The sequence below is a fragment of the Alligator mississippiensis genome, unplaced genomic scaffold, assembly GCF_030867095.1.
Source record: "Alligator mississippiensis isolate rAllMis1 unplaced genomic scaffold, rAllMis1 scaffold_22, whole genome shotgun sequence".
In the NCBI taxonomy this organism is placed as follows: domain Eukaryota; kingdom Metazoa; phylum Chordata; order Crocodylia; family Alligatoridae; genus Alligator; species Alligator mississippiensis.
In genome coordinates this window covers 328745-333744 of record NW_026775292.1, presented here as the reverse complement: position 1 = coordinate 333744, position 5000 = coordinate 328745, and positions in this window count along the sequence as shown.

Sequence of the window (5000 nt, the reverse complement as noted above, 5' to 3'; positions counted from 1 at the left end):
TCTCCCCGGTGCCCTGCCCGGAGGCCGGGCAGGTCCGGGGGCCTTCGGCGCGGGCGGCGGGCTGCTCCCGCGGGGGAGACGAGCCTCTCTGGGGCCCGGGAGGTTGGCCCTGGGTCGACCTGGCGCCGGGGCTCGGGCTCCGGAAGTCCGTATGAGGTTTTTCAAACGGGCCGTGCCCGGGCCTTCGCTCCAGGAGGGCGGACACTTTCGGCGGTTCGTCCCGGTGGCTGGGCCGGGTGCCGCATCTACAATATTGCCGAGAAAGGTCCGCGGAGATTTTCGGGGACACGGTTTCCGGGACCCTAGATGCCCATCTTGGGTTCCAGGAGCTCGGACGGAGGAACCTCCGGGGCCGGACCGTGCTGCAGGAGGGGTTCAACCGCGAGTTTGGCTCCATGTCGACTGGAGCTCCGGCCCAGGGGCGGGCCGAGCGGCTTGGCCGGGCGAGAGTTCCAGGAGCCCGGCCGCGATTCCGGCTTCTCCCCGGTGCCCTGCCCGGAGGCCGGGCGGGTCCGGGGGCCTTCGGCGCGGGCAGCGGGCTGCTCCCGCGGGGGAGACGAGCCGCCCTAACGCCCGGGAGGGAGGCCCGGGGTCGACCTGGCTCCCGAGCTCCGGCCCTGGAAGTCCGTATGAGGATTTTCAAACGGGCCGTGCCCGGGCCTTCGCTCCAGGAGGCCGGACACTTTCGGCGGTTGCTCCCGGCGGCTGGGCCGGGTGCCGCATCTACAATATTGCCAGGAAAGGTCCGCGGAGATTTTCGGGGACACGGGTTTCGGGACCCTAGATGCCCATCTTGGGTTCCAGGAGCTCGGACGGAGGAACCTCCGGGGCCGGACCGTGCTGCAGGAGAGGTTCAACCGCGAGTTTGGCTCCATGTCGACTGGAGCTCCGGCCCAGGGGCGGGCCGAGCGGCTTGGCCGGGCGAGAGTTCCAGGAGCCCGGCCGCGATTCCGGCTTCTCCCCGGTGCCCTGCCCGGAGGCCGGGCAGGTCCGGGGGCCTTCGGCGAGGGCGGCGGGCTGCTCCCGCGGGGGAGACGAGCCGTGCTGGGCCCCGGGAGGGAGGCCCGCGGTCGACCTGGCGCCGGGGCTCCGGCCCTGGAAGTCCGTATGAGGTTTTTCAAACGGGCCTTGCCCGGGCCTTCGCTCCAGGAGGCCGGACACTTTCGGCGGTTCGTCCCGGTGGCTGGGCCGGGTGCCGCATCTGCAATATTGCCAGGAAAGGTTCGCGGAGATTTTCGAGGACACGGGTTTCGGGACCCTAGATGCCCATCTTGGGTTCCAGGAGCTCGGACGGAGGAACCTCCGGGGCCGGACCGTGCTGCAGGCGAGGGTCAACCCCGAGTTTGGCTCCATGTCGACTGGCGCTCCGGCCCGGGGGGCGGGCCGGGCGGGCAGGCCGGGCGAGAGTTCCAGGAACCCGGCCGCGATTCCGGCTTCGACCCGGTCGACTGCACGGCGGGCGTGCAGGCCGGGGGGCGACTCGCAGGGGCCCTTCCAGGCTGCGGGGCCCAGCGGTTGGAGCCCGGCTACCCCGGCGAGGGGCGGAAGAACCTGCACGGCGCGGCGGGAGAACCCGGCATGCTTCCGCGGGGCAGGCCGGGCAGGAGTTCCAGGAGCCCGGCCACGATTCCTACTTCTCCCCGGTGCCCTGCCCGGAGGCCGGGCGGGCCCGGGGGCCTTCGGCGCGGGCGGCGGGCGGCTTCCGCGGCGGAGACGAGCCTCTCTGGGGCCCGGGAGGTCGGCCCTGGGTCGACCTGGCGCCGGGGCTCGGGCTCCGGAAGTCCGTATGAGGTTTTTGAAACGGGCCTTGCCCGGGCCTTCGCTCCAGGAGGGCGGACACTTTCGGCGGTTGCCCCCGGTGGCTGGGCCGGGTGCCGCATCTACAATATTGCCAGGAAAGGTTCGCGGAGATTTTCGGGGACACGGATTTCGGGACCCTGGATGCCCATCTTGGGTTCCAGGAGGTCGGACGGAGGAACCTCCGGGGCCGGACCGTGCTGCAGGAGGGGGTCAAAACCGAGTTTGGCTCCATGTCGACTGGCGCCCCGGCCCGGGGGGCGGGCCGGGCGGGCAGGCCGGGCGAGAGTTCCAGGAACCCGGCCGCGATTCCGGCTTCGACCCGGTCGACTGCACGGCGGGCGTGCAGGCCGGCGGCGACTCGCAGGGCCCCTTCCACGCTGCGGGGCCCAGCGGTTGGAGCCCGGCTACCCCGGCGAGGGGCGGAAGAACCTGCACGGCGCGGCGGGAGAACCCGGCATGCTTCCGCGGGGCAGGCCGGGCAGGAGTTCCAGGAGCCCGGCCACGATTCCTACTTCTCCCCGGTGCCCTGCCCGGAGGCCGGGCGGGCCCGGGGGCCTTCGCCGCGGGCGGCGGGCGGCTTCCGCGGCGGAGACGAGCCTCTCTGGGGCCCGGGAGGTCGGCCCTGGGTCGACCTGGCGCCGGGGCTCGGGCTCCGGAAGTCCGTATGAGGTTTTTGAAACGGGCCTTGCCCGGGCCTTCGCTCCAGGAGGGCGGACACTTTCGGCGGTTGCCCCCGGTGGCTGGGCCGGGTGCCGCATCTACAATATTGCCAGGAAAGGTTCGCGGAGATTTTCGGGGACACGGATTTCGGGACCCTAGATGCCCATCTTGGGTTCCAGGAGGTCGGACGGAGGAACCTCCGGGGCCGGACCGTGCTGCAGGAGGGGGTCAAAACCGAGTTTGGCTCCAAGTCGACTGGAGCCCCGGCCCGGGGGGCGGGCCGGGCGGGCAGGCCGGGCGAGAGTTCCAGGAACCCGGCCGCGATTCCGGCTTCGACCCGGTCGACTGCACGGCGGGCGTGCAGGCCGGGGGGCGACTCGCAGGGGCCCTTCCAGGCTGCGGGGCCCAGCGGTTGGAGCCCGGCTACCCCGGCGAGGGGCGGAAGAACCTGCACGGCGCGGCGGGAGAACCCGGCATGCTTCCGCGTGGCAGGCCGGGCAGGAGTTCCAGGAGCCCGGCCACGATTCCTACTTCTCCCCGGTGCCCTGCCCGGAGGCCGGGCGGGCCCGGGGGCCTTCGGCGCGGGCGGCGGGCGGCTTCCGCGGCGGAGACGAGCCTCTCTGGGGCCCGGGAGGTCGGCCCTGGGTCGACCTGGCGCCGGGGCTCGGGCTCCGGAAGTCCGTATGAGGTTTTTGAAACGGGCCTTGCCCGGGCCTTCGCTCCAGGAGGGCGGACACTTTCGGCGGTTGCCCCCGGTGGCTGGGCCGGGTGCCGCATCTACAATATTGCCAGGAAAGGTTCGCGGAGATTTTCGGGGACACGGATTTCGGGACCCTGGATGCCCATCTTGGGTTCCAGGAGGTCGGACGGAGGAACCTCCGGGGCCGGACCGTGCTGCAGGAGGGGGTCAAAACCGAGTTTGGCTCCATGTCGACTGGCGCCCCGGCCCGGGGGGCGGGCCGGGCGGGCAGGCCGGGCGAGAGTTCCAGGAACCCGGCCGCGATTCCGGCTTCGACCCGGTCGACTGCACGGCGGGCGTGCAGGCCGGCGGCGACTCGCAGGGCCCCTTCCACGCTGCGGGGCCCAGCGGTTGGAGCCCGGCTACCCCGGCGAGGGGCGGAAGAACCTGCACGGCGCGGCGGGAGAACCCGGCATGCTTCCGCGTGGCAGGCCGGGCAGGAGTTCCAGGAGCCCGGCCACGATTCCTACTTCTCCCCGGTGCCCTGCCCGGAGGCCGGGCGGGCCCGGGGGCCTTCGGCGCGGGCGGCGGGCGGCTTCCGCGGCGGAGACGAGCCTCTCTGGGGCCCGGGAGGTCGGCCCTGGGTCGACCTGGCGCCGGGGCTCGGGCTCCGGAAGTCCGTATGAGGTTTTTGAAACGGGCCTTGCCCGGGCCTTCGCTCCAGGAGGGCGGACACTTTCGGCGGTTGCCCCCGGTGGCTGGGCCGGGTGCCGCATCTACAATATTGCCAGGAAAGGTTCGCGGAGATTTTCGGGGACACGGATTTCGGGACCCTGGATGCCCATCTTGGGTTCCAGGAGGTCGGACGGAGGAACCTCCGGGGCCGGACCGTGCTGCAGGAGGGGGTCAAAACCGAGTTTGGCTCCAAGTCGACTGGAGCCCCGGCCCGGGGGGCGGGCCGGGCGGGCAGGCCGGGCGAGAGTTCCAGGAACCCGGCCGCGATTCCGGCTTCGACCCGGTCGACTGCACGGCGGGCGTGCAGGCCGGGGGGCGACTCGCAGGGGCCCTTCCACGCTGCGGGGCCCAGCGGTTGGAGCCCGGCTACCCCGGCGAGGGGCGGAAGAACCTGCACGGCGCGGCGGGAGAACCCGGCATGCTTCCGCGGGGCAGGCCGGGCAGGAGTTCCAGGAGCCCGGCCACGATTCCTACTTCTCCCCGGTGCCCTGCGCGGAGGCCGGGCGGGCCCGGGGGCCTTCGGCGCGGGCATCAGGCGGCTTCCGCGGCGGAGACGTGCCTCTCTGGGGCCCGGGAGGTCGGCCCTGGGTCGACCTGGCGCCCGGGCTCGCGCTCCGGAAGTCCGTATGAGGTTTTTCAAACGGGCCTTGCCCGGGCCTTCGCTCCAGGAGGGCGGACACTTTCGGCGGTTGGCCCCGGTGGCTGGGCCGGGTGCCGCATCTACAATATTGCCAAGAAAGGTTCGCGGAGATTTTGGGGGACTCGGTTTTCAGGACCCTAAATGCCCATGTTCGGTTCCAGAAAGTCGGTCAGAGGAACCTCCGGGGCAAAAGAACCGTGCCGCGCTGCCTTGTCAACCGAGCGTGGAGGCAGCGTGCCCCGATCCGGCGGGCCTGGCCGTGCGAGAGTTCCAGGCTCTGGCCCGCGATTCCGGCTCCCGCCCCCCCCCCCGGTGATGGGCTCGGAGGTCGGGCAGGCAGCGGTGCTTGCTTCCCCAGGAGTGGCGGGGCTCTCCTGACGGGGAACCGGGAGGACCTGGTGTCCGCCGTGGGACTTGGAAAACTTCTGCTCGGTTGCGTTGGGAGCGGTTAACGTGGGAGCTCCGGCCGGGAGCGGCCCGGCGGGC